The 12,184-nt window shown below is 39.5% G+C and overlaps 1 protein-coding gene across 2 annotated transcripts in view; it reads left to right on the top strand.

The window, feature by feature from the left end:
• The first annotated feature begins 4,942 nt into the window (after window positions 1-4,942).
• Window positions 4,943-12,184, top strand: part of WAPL (WAPL cohesin release factor) — a 155,345-nt gene continuing 148,103 nt past the window's right edge. For both annotated transcript variants that reach the window (XM_009272419.2, XM_009272398.2), the window contains exon 1: window positions 4,943-5,067. The gene's annotated coding sequence lies outside the window, so the exon portion shown is untranslated. The remainder of the gene's footprint in view (window positions 5,068-12,184) is intronic.

The raw sequence follows: 12,184 nt of genomic DNA, 5'->3' as shown, positions 1-12,184 counted from the left end.
TTACTGGTAGATTTAGCTGTCCATTTTTCTCTGTGACTCACTCAGTGTGATTTGCTTTTGACCCATGAGTTTCATTCCAGCCTGGGCAATTTCCTTGCTTGGGAAATTCGGATAGTTCTGTCAAGGGCTAATTCTGGGTTTTCCACAAGTCTTTCTCCAAGTTTTTTGTCCTTTCTTCTAATCACAATCTGATCTCCCCAACTGTTCAGCCTCAGATCAGTCACAGAAAGATTGTTTCCCTCGTAAATAAGCCCCTCATTTTTCATATATTTCTGCAATATGAGTTCCTTAGGGTTATGAGGCATTTTGGTAAGCTGTCTGCATAGTTTAGTTGCAGTAACTGTAAACTGAAGGTACAACCATCACGGATGGAAATGTAAAAGAATGATTGTTGCCCAGCAAGGCTGGCCTCCTCAGCTACTGAGCGGTTCCTCACCAATGACGGTGTTAGGAAAATTAGCGTGTAAAGTAAGTACACTGCAGCACAAAATATGGACGTGCTTTCTCCTGGGATAATGCTTTTGATGTCTGATCTCATTCCCTGCCCAGCTGAAGGGGTTACAGTTCTGAGTTCAGAAATAAACTAGTGATGAGTGTGGCTTTCTGGGAGCCTCTACTTGATTACAACCAATAATAAGATATTACCTTTGGTTTTGATGGGCTGTGTAGGTGTTATTTCTCTACAGTGACTTTGATGTGACTGTTCAGACACAAGTGCTAACTTTTAGAGGAGTGCAGATCTGGGGTGCGTTTGCACTGTCATTTACCCAAACTATAACAGCTCCAGTAAATGAGGCCTTTCCATTTGTGACTGCTTATTGCTTAGCAGTTGTGACTTTCACTGTCCTTTGCACATGCTATGTAAGGGGCAGGAGATTCAGTGATCTGTTCCTTCTGTCGTTAGCGAATTAATAAGCAATTTGCAAAACAACTCACAATTTTCACTTCCCTTCTGATAAAAGACTGGAAGGAATTTCTTTAAAATTAGGACTATAGGTATGTCCAGTTAACAGTCTGATTCACGTGAGATTGTAGCTTAATTTCTGGCATTGGCAAAAAAAGCTATCAAAGGAATCTAATATTTTGTATCTTCAAAATTATTTTATTTTTCAGATATTCTACAGAAAATCTTAGGAAAATGTAGCAAACACAACTCAGATGAGATCCATATTTTTAGAGTGACTCTACTTTGGTAATTTTACCCTTGTAAGACAGAGATTGGTCATTCTTATTTTCAGTCTTACCTTACCAGTTTTGCAAAGTTCCTAATGTTGCCCACATACAAGAGCAAACAAGCAAGCAAGCAAACAGAACAATCAAAACGTCAAGCTGTTACATAGAGTTCAATAAAACATTGTGAATTGCAACTCTAGAGTTTTGCTCAAACATAAAAAAGAAGGCTGTCCCTATGGTAACCTCCTTGGACTGTTCCTGTCATTTCCCTGAGCCACATTATTAGCATAACATTCCTAGTACAGAGTAAAAATGGAGTTATGGCAGTAGGTAATTCAAGATGGGCTGTCAGCAGGATGAACCCCAGCAATGCAGCTTGGCTCATAACCCAGGCTGCTTTCATACTTGGGGCCAATCCAGCCTCAAAATGTCAGTGTTGACTACACAATATCCACAAATCTTGTGCTCCGATTTTAGACAGAAGAAATGCTGGAATTCTCTTTATTTAAACTTGATCTATTTTCAGTTTGTTTGTCTAAATAAATGTTGGCCTCTTAATTCTAGCTCACTGTTCAACTGCAAGTATTCAGTTGTAAATGCATGCTGTTTGTACGAAGGGAAAGGTATTGTGAATCTCTTCCCACCTGTTTCACTCAATATCTCTGTATCTCTCAGTTGAAGGCTGATTAATCCATCATTGCATCTTTCTTAAAACAGGCACTGCTAATCCTCTGAGTATGGAAAAAAGGTTACATTTTGCAACCTTTATGCAAAACCTTCCTAATTTTGCCTTGCAGAGTAAACGATATGCCCATTTACAGATAAACTTGGGCACTGCAGTAAATTGAATTGTCACGGTCACAGAGGGAGTTAAGGCTCAGAACTATTATCTTTGATACTTACCACAAAGTAGTGTCAGATGAGCATCAGTCTTGTTCAGTCTGATTACTTGGTGCCTTGATCTGGTGATTTGTTCAGTTGAGCCTGTTGATTTATTGGAACAATTTTAATTGTGACATCTGAAGACTAGGATAAACTTAGCTGAGAAAACTGTGAGCCAGTTGGCTCTTCCAAATAAGGGCTTAACTCAAGCACCACTTTTCCTTGAGCACTAAAAAATTGTGTGAGCATTAAAATATACATTCCCAGCGCCTTTTAAAAGAGGTATTTACAAAGGGATGTATGACCTTTGGATTATCCAAATGAAGAAAGACTGCCCAGCTCACCTACTTTAACAAACCAGAAGTAACAAATATTTTGCTCTGCTGCTGATACATTCACTGCATCAAAGCAGTAAAGGAGGAGCAAAATGACCCATCTTTTCTGAGAATTTTTCATTTAACTGTAGATAGAACATGTGAACTGGCTCAGCGGCTTTTCTCACAGTGGCCTACAAGTAATGCTTTGGCCACTTTGTAGTTGCAGGTGAAGATAATGATTTTAAAATAAACTTGGCAGCCCCTGGAGAATGACTGCTGGTATATGTTTTTTTTCAAAAAGGGTAGCATCTCGGTGCCCCACTTTTCAACATCCCACAGAATTTTTCCTGGCCCTTCAGGCATAAAGTAAATTTGTTTAACACCACCACCTCAACAGATAACCTGGAGTAAGCTGTTATTGTAGCAGTATGTCTGTTAAAAGGGAAATAGAACAAACTAGACTGAAACCTAAGCACAACAGTTTTCATTTAAAACATTTATGCTAGCAGTCTGTCCTGCCAGTTACATAAATCTACACAAGAGAATATGTGCAAAAGCAAACATTTGCTACTCAACATCAGTTAGGAGACTGTAGCCAAATGCTCCAACAAAATACAGTGACAGAACTGCTTCAGATGAGGACTTGGCTATTTAATAATGATTTAAGCAAAGTCGTCTCGGTTTTCATTCACACATTCTTCCATTCCTTTCTTAGTGTTTTCGGTTGTGCTGGGAATAAGGGAAGAACTGAAGTCAAAGCAAGAAGGGCAGGCTGAAGGAGTGTGCTAGCTGACTTAGCTTGATTCTCCCAAGTGGTAATTTTTTTCCTGTTTGAAAGGTGTGTAGGAAGGTTGTTTCTCAGTTGAGAGGAAGAAAGATCAGGCATGTCTTGATGGTCAGATGCGAAATGTACCACTCATGTAAGACGGGAACTGACAAATCGTCTATGCAATTTGCACTTGCACAGTGTTTTCATGCAGTCAGCAGAATGAAGGATTAGCAGAGAAAGGCACACCGTGTCAAAAAAATGTTCTTGACTACCTCCGTTCAGTCACAATAAGTAAAATAAACAAATGAATTTAATATGTAGCTTTATTGGCAATTTCAATAATAAAAAGTTTGTTTAGGGTCAGCCAAGCTTTCCAACTGAGTTTCAGTGGCCTAAGGGAGGACAAGTGGGATACAAATTCAGGATCCTGTTATATGAGTAACCTGATTCAATTCCCCCATGTTTAGAGGAATGCACGAATTAACAAGAACAGAACTCTCAGACAAGTCAACAGGAATGTCTTATTCCTTATTCCATTTATCTTACTTTGTTCCACAGCCCTTTCCTTTACAAGTTGGATATTAGTTGTAGAGGGACTGGAATGAAAGTTTCAGTGAAATGTGCGCTCTGTGATGAGCATTTTTCTTTTGATGAGATCTTGCAAATTGAGATCAAGTAAAATAATAACAGTGAAGTTATAACTGAAGTCAAATAATCCTGCTGGAACCAATGTTTCTTGAGTAGAACCAAGCCACTAGCTCTTGGAGGGAGGAAGCAGAGAAAGACAGGTGCCTACAAGTTAGTCACACATTGAAACAGAAACATTATGGTGTCCTCTTGACTTGTCAAATCAACTGATATATTGAGTGTAATTTGCACTGAATATGCAATAGCTGGGACTGTTGCATTAGTACTTAGGCTGGGACTTCCAAAGAGTTTCAATTGCTGAAGTACAATTGAATATCCCTTGCACAAGCAAGGGATCTTATCTAAAACCAAAATCCTAGGTTTCCCAGAAATGGCTTCCAATGATGTTGGACAGTCAGCTGTGTTATTTTGAAAACTCCTGCAGTAATTTTATTTTTAAAAGCTGGAATTCAGGCAGCTCGCACTATTGCCATGTTTATGACCTGACCTAATAAGCAATTGCCTTTGTGCTGTGACCCAGTAAAAATGGAGCAGGTTCAGCTGTGATGGGGATTCATTCTATTTCAGGAGACAGCACAATGAAGGGAAGCTGCCAGATGGAGCCCTCTAACACATGCTGTGACCTCCTTAGCCCTGCCTCTGACATCACTGTGGTCTGGCTCCTACGCATGAGAAAAATCAAGGAGGGTTGAGTCAGTGAAAGAAGCAAAGAGAAATCTGACACGAGATGGTAACGCTAAGTTCCTTTGCTGATAGTGGCCTACAACAGGAAAGAGAAGAGACATGTTTCGTATAAAGTTGTTGTGTTTTGCAACACTTCAGGATTTTCCGTAGCTTATTTACAGTCACTTTATTTTGGTGCAGTGCTAATGGGTATCCTGAACTGTGTTTCTTTTTTGCTTCCTTTGCCTTTGGCCATCCTCTACTGTAACAATTTGGGGTAAAGCAAGAATTAAAATGGATGTGATTTATTGAAATGGAGTTTCACATGATGTTTCATGGAGTTTTCATGTTTTTAATTCCTTCAGTTGAAATAAACGGTCTCTGCAGTGTCCAAAGAGAACAGCTTTTACTGATGAAACTTATTTCTCATCTGACTGAACATAATGATTCAGGGCCTGAAAGATTGGTGTGTTTTTTTCTTTTTCAGAGGGATGATTTTCAGAAGAAATCTATGCAGTGAATGCGACCAACCACTGAGCTTCCTGATGCTACTACCTCAGCTCTGTTCTTCATCAGATTAAGTTCTCGTCTTACTTCACTGAGGAGCAGCAGAAAGTGAGTTTTAACCAGTGCATCTAGAAAACAGCACTTTGAATAAGATGTGTCAGTACACATTAAGGGTTCTGCTACGTGCTTCTGTTAGTCAGAGACTTCAGCTGAGGACAGCAGCATCAAAAGGATTCATATTTTTAAGTAACAGTTGGAGGATTATTATAAACCCAGATTCCATCTATTTACATGCTAAGGTGGAAGCATACGTGGTTTCTTTAAAAGCCAGGAGGGGGCTGTTTAGTTAATGCTGGCTTCGGCACCTGAGGGCATTGGGGACTGCTTGGAAAGGGGTACTAGAAGTATGAACTAGTGAGAACTAGAAGAGGATGGTGACACTGCTGGGAGGCAAGACCCTGGAGGGCTTGAAGGCTGGACTGCTCCAGGACTGTCTCTGGGGTGAGTGACAAGGAATGCTTGACTGCAGGATCTGCCCGGTAGAAGGGAGCTGAGACCTGAGTTTACGGGCACTCAAGAGATCAGGATTACAAAGAGAAGTGAGGTGAGAAACAGCTATTTCATGCCAGGTCCTTGGAAAGGGTAAGTGAAGGCCTGCCCTCTGGCCCTGTGGATTAGCTAGCAAAGAGTTGACTGGTCACTCTCTGCTGGGACTAGGGAAAATGAGAAGAATCTCTAGGAGGTGTGGACTGAGCTGAGCAGGCTGTCTGCAGTCTGCATGACAGGATGAAGGTGAGCGGTGGCACTGGGAAAGAACTTCTAAATTCAGATCTGAAACTTTTGGTTAAAAAAGAGAAAAACAATTTTTCTTGGTTTGTTTTTAAACCTGTCTTTCTTATTTTCGTCTTTTTTTCCAAGTGAATTTGCATAGCATGTCTAATATAGACAAATAAGGGGAGAGGTATTAGCCAAAACATTGAGGTATATTCTATTCTCTGGTTATGTGTTTATGACTATGACCAGTCTAGTGTGTATTAATACTACTCACAGTCTGATGGAGAACTGATTTCCTCAAAGTCACAGCTCAGCACTGGGCAGTTACCTTAGAGAATCCAGCGCTCTGTGATAGCAACCACATGCTCCAGACACTAGAAATGCTTCTGTAAGTTTTTAAGAATATAGTCTTATTCTTTCCTTCATTCCTTCCTTTTATGGCTGAGCCTCGCTGTATTCTTAACACTTATTGGAGTTCAAACTTTGATGAATTGCCCTACTTTAAATCCTTTTACATTAATGGAGCTCTTTTGTGCATGAAAGTAGAAGTTGACCTTGAAAAGGGTAGCTCATGTCTGGACAGGACAGAAACAACTATCTGATGTTCAGAGCAGGCTCCACTATGCAGTTTTCTCTGATTTTCATTCTAGGCAATATCCAGGGAAGGTTGTGAAAATCTTGTTGGTTTGATTTTGTAGTGCTTCATCCTGTTAATGTTGCCCTTATTTCCTGGATGACACTGCTGGTCAATGACTCCCTTCTCCCATTGACAATTTTTGCCCCATTAATAGAGCAGAAAAACCTAAAAATGATTCTACTGTCTGTTGGACTTTGCTGACTTCAAGGGACAAACCTTACCTATGAGGCCTCAGCCCTCTTTCAAGGATCCCTCTCTTAAATCATCTCCTGTTAATTAGTTGCTTCTCCCCATAGATCTGTTTCAGCACCTTCTTCACAGATAGTTTTCCTTTTTGCTTAGGTACAGTAGAGTAAAATTTGATCCAGTGATTTTTAATATTCAACTTCCTCAAGGGAATACATTATTACCTATCGGGCGCTTTGATCAAAGAATGTACACAATTGCATGATACATGTTTTTATGAGTTACATTTTACCATTAAAATGCTTGATTCTAGTTGACTCATGTTACAAAGTAAAATATACCTGTAAATGATAACTGAAGTCAGCTTGGTGGGCGTCTGTAAATTATTTCTGTTGAATAACTCCTGTTGAGAAAATGAATTACGATGCATCCCTTATCCACTTCAGTAACAGTCTCTGACTTTCATATGTAATAGTATAGTTTAGACTTTTTGATAACTGTACAGTAAAGGAAGAAAACATGAACAGTGGAAGAAAGAAATGATATTTCCAGTTGTGAATCTTGGAGCAAACTGCAAAAGCTAGTTGAGAGTAGCCTCATGATGATGAAGAGCATATTATATCTATTTTACAGGTAGAAATGCTGAGATATGAAAAGTAATTTTCCCAAGGTCACACAGAAAACATGGAAAAAAGCAAAAACAGAATCTTGAACTTCTGATTCCAACTTTTGTGCATTTTCTCAGGACTGTTCTTCCTCCTCTTTGTAAGGTTTGCTATACCAAAGTACTGCTTTCTACATCAAATCACAGTAGGCCTAATAACAATACAGTTTGCAGCCCAGCTCATCTATCAGCATTAACCTTGGCTTTAAAAAAGTGAAACTTAAGAGATTTATTAATGTACAGTTCCATGGAGTTAGCAGCAAATAGTAGACTGGAAAAATATTTTAAAAATTCAGTAACTTTTAGTACTGACCTAGCATACTTTTAACTCCTTCATTTCAGTTGTGTGTCCTCAGGGGTTGTGTAAATGTTTATGCACATGATTAACTTTAGGCATCTGAAAAACTTTATAGAAATCAATTATACCAATCCAAAGGGTGCATCTGGGCATATGTAATATATTTTTAAAGTACTGGGGCTTTTGAAGGAAGTGCTGTTACATTAGAGGTACAGTCACTTTCTGTGTGACCCTTCAGGCATGGCACTGTGGAAGGGTATGGATTTTCCATTCTATTTTTTCCAGTCAGTGGAAAACATACAGCAATTGTAAGTATGCCCCTAAGTGTCCCACGGCCTATTCAGGAAATGTCCTTTATGAAACTTTACATGGGAGAGCTTGTGCTGTCCAATGGTGTAGTCTCAGATTTTTGTGTCTGTTTCTGAACCATCTTCTTGTATACATGTGGAAGTCACAGTGAAGTCTAAATGTTGAGGGAAATGAATAATGGCTTTGTTTTTACATTGTGGGTAAAACATGGTTCGCAAAAGTTCCCCTTAGCAACTTTTTCACATATGTGTCATGTTCATTTTTTTAGTGGCTGAAGCTAATTATTCATAAAAAGATAGAATACTGAAGTTGGATGATAATACTGAGAGCAGATTCTTTGTGGGGAGAAAGAACCACAAATTCATATAATGCAACATACACTGCAACTGCGCTATCATAAAATTTCCCATTACTAATGTAGGAGATAACTGCCTCCAGGACAAACTAACATTAGAAAATCACATGCGACTCCATACATGAAAACACCAAACAATAATGGACTGAGAGGCACACGATGAGCTTTACTTTCAGGTTATGTCTGTGTTTGTGTGCTCAGACAGTTTAACCTGAGCTGCAGCTCACTCTGCTCTGCAGCTTACCTGAGACTTGACTCAAGCCCACGACAGGGGTGTTGGACTGCATGACCTTTAAAGGTCCCTTCCAACCCAAATTATTCTATGATTCTATGATTCTAAGTTAAAAAGGGTGTTTCTACAAATTCTACTTATCTTTCAAGTTACAATCAGCATCAGAAGACCTACTTAGGCCATTTTGGCTGTGAATTTCCATGCTTCTTGGTCATAGATCTGATGGATTATGACTGAGTATGTATTGTAGTAGCCCAAATGAAAGTGGGTCTTAAAAAGGTTCTCCCACATAAAGTCTCCTTGGCAAGGGTTGGTTAAAATTTTCCTGAAAGTGATAAAAAAAATCTTTGGTACTAAATCTGCATCAATACTGCTGTTTGTGTAAGTTTAAAAAAGAAAAAAAAAACCCAAAACAGAAGAGTAGGGAGGAAAAGTTCACTGTAAGGAGGGATGAATTCCTTTCCATTCTTCCCAGCCACTGCTCCTACTGTTTACTCCCGGTTTCAGGTGAATCTTAATCTTGAGAGCCAATTTGATTGCCAAAAAGTGTTTGTAGGTAATATGCCAGCCAACCACCATGAGGCCAGCTTTGTAGTCTAATATCACGAGATCCTGACAACTCTATACACAGTGAGGTGATATCAGTGTTTGGAAAATGTACTAGCATTTTCCTACGCTGACGTGACTTTTGCAGCATTTGCTTTGCTCTGCGAGCCAGGTACATAGAATTCCTGTGCTGTGTCTCCAGCAGAACCCTGCTGCTGCCAGGACTGCTGTAACTAAAAGAAGTATTTTCCTACAAAAAAAAAATATTCTTACTAATGTTTGTGCTTTATATTAGACTGTTAAGACTAGATTTGCTCTAGAGAAACTTTTCTGGCTTTATTAAGCTTACACTGATGATCTACTCAGTCTACTGTCCTTAGAAGGGATGTTAATAGGACAACTTGTAAATCTTGACAACTGTGAACTTTGCATGAGTTTGAAAATGAGCATTTAGGCTGTAAATTTGATGGGGTGAGGAAGGTATAGTAATCTTTTTGTTCGACATGAAATGTTTAGTGTATGGGATTGTGGCCCATGTCTAGGGTTGCTAGGAATGACAGTACTAATAATTCATTTATTTGTTTTAAGACTGCTTTTATATAAACCTATTTATAACATGGGACTCCTCACATTCCTGTGACATTAACAACTGCAAGACTACAAGCACTAGTGTTTGAACTGAGATACCTGTTGCTCAGCCACTGAAATGCCATTGTCTGACTAACATTGCTTTGCAGATAAGGGCCCTCTCTCAGTAGAGCCCTGCGGAAATAGTGGTTCAGAAGCAGAGACAGACAGATGCCCTGTCAGAGTTACTAAGATGGCAATAACTTTCACTGAGGGATCAGAGAAAGATGAGGGCCACATTGCAGCACTTCTTGGAATGGCCTAAGTAAAAAGTGGCACCAGTCACACTAAGGAAAACGGGAACACATGCGACTTACTTACCCACGTTATGCCCTAAAGAGCTGTAGAAACACCCAAAAAGCATCGGAGGTGCCTTTGTTTTTTTCTGAATGTCAAGCTTGCTGTTGGTTTTGTATATGACTTCAAGAAAAATACTCTTTGCTACTCTGTCTTACCTGAGAATGTGTGAAAATTTACTCAATGTCACATGCTATGATGACACTTTTTAGTCCAGTGGTGGATGTGAAACAGTTTCCAAAAGTATGGAAAATGAGGCTGTAACCTGCAAAACATAGGGATTAAGATCGCTGGCAGTATGTGAAAATTGGAAAGATTGGCGACTTGTGACTGCTGCCTATGTTGTACTTCAATCTTGACTTGCAACGGCCTTTTATTACACCGGCTCTTGGCACCTTCTTTGCAGGACCGCCAATAGTGACCAATTGCTCAGCAGTTTTGCAGAATTGCTTGGATGATCAGACCAAACGTTTTCACTTGTGACCCAAGTCTGAATTTGAGCTCAAGCCCATGGAGGTGAAGAGCTTGTCTGTTAACTCACAACACAGCTTGCTATTGCCTTTGCCAGCAGGCTGCTCTGTGAACAGCTGCTGTTGCACAAAAGGCCAAAGGGAAGCGTCTCAGTTTTGCCCTAGTCCTTTCACACCTCCAAGTCACTGGAACATACCCAAGTGCATGGTAAACTACAGGTGGTCTCTCCAGTGCAGAACAGGCTGTACAGTTGACTAACTGAAACATGAATCATCTCAGTCCTAAATTATTTTAATCCAATCAGTCATCTGTGTTAAAGGGTGTAAAGAGACAGCAAAGCGGAAAGAATGGCTGCCAAGTAGAGGATACAGGACACAAATAAAGCTGCTAAGATGAGATGAAATATGAACTAATAATGATTTATTCCAAATGCCACTGGGGTTACAGTGTGAATCACCTGGAGAGATATTCAGGTGAAATGAATTTTATAGGCCTTCCCCTGAATGATTTTTATAGTCTCAGTAGAGGTGAAGGGAAGGCAAAGCTGTTAGTTACACAGGGAGTACACACAAGAGTTTTGAAGTGCTCCCAAACAAATACTCCCTAATTAATGTATGCTTTTCAACTCTCTTGTAAGTAGACGAGCACAGACAGCTGTAGTTCTTTTTATAGATACAAACTAATCTCTAGTACATATTGAAGTTGAAGGATATAGAGAACAACATGCTGCGGATTCATAAGGCTTTTCTAGCCATGGAAGTGTTCTTTTTATACCCTCTAAAAGTGGAAGGGAATGCAGAAGAGAGCAGAGTATAGTCTTCAAGAATACTACTTGGGAACAAAACCATGACAGGAGCAAAGGGTCTAGCTCTTAATGACACATACCATGCACTTCTTATTAACACATGAAACAGCATGTGTGAGTTTTGACCTATTTTCTTGACAGCTTCAGCCTTTTGTGACCCGTATGAAACGGGCAGCATTCGCTAGCATTTCTTCCCAGTTTTCACTAGTGTGAATGGCCTTCATGACAAAGGATGGGAAGAATTACATCCTTCATGTTTTTAAATAATTTTAAAAGCCTAAGCAATAAGTCATAATAAAATTGCTTAGACTTGATTAATATCTTTGAACATACTTCCTGTTTGAAGACGTGTTTTCTCCCTTCTTTCTCCTTATTGCTAGCTGTATATATTATCAGTCTAATATTGTCCTCTGCCTGGAGACAATATCTGCTTGTGGTAGGTGAAGGGAGGAACTCTAATAGCTCCTTTCCATCTCTAACACCTACGATTTTATTTACATAAAAACATCCTGGATTTTCAACAGTTTGTTTCTTTTGACAGTTTATTACCAGCCTGAATGGCCCACTTTTTCATGGTCTAACATTTGACTGCTGCAGAAGTCATTATCACCTCCATTTTTAGTTTTAATAACCTTCCTTTCAAGAAAACTCAGTTCAAAGTAAGTTTCTAAAAGTTTGCTTCAAAACAATGCCCTAAATCTTCTGGAACCCACCAATTACTTTTTTCCCCCTCAAAGGAATAAGCTGGTTACATTTTTATTGATTTTATGGCTTTTTCTGATGTGACATAAGGAAGAACTGATTTACTTAGGACAAAATGACTTGCTGGGTTCCCTCCATTATTGCAACCAAAGGGAGAACTACTGGAGGGCCCATGGGGAAGAACTGTTTCAATAGCTCTTTGTGCCCTGTGCTTTTGGGCTCAGAAGGTATATATCTCCACTGTGGACTGACTGTACCTCATAATTCTTGTGATGTAGACTGCTAAGGATTGCAAATGAATTCTGTCCATTTATTCTCAAGC

Source organism: Aptenodytes forsteri, unplaced genomic scaffold, assembly GCF_000699145.1.
Source record: "Aptenodytes forsteri isolate BGI_AS27 unplaced genomic scaffold, ASM69914v1 Scaffold106, whole genome shotgun sequence".
NCBI classification, from domain to species: domain Eukaryota; kingdom Metazoa; phylum Chordata; class Aves; order Sphenisciformes; family Spheniscidae; genus Aptenodytes; species Aptenodytes forsteri.
The sequence above is the reverse complement of the archived record's forward strand: the minus strand, read 5'-3'. Positions and strand labels throughout refer to the sequence as shown.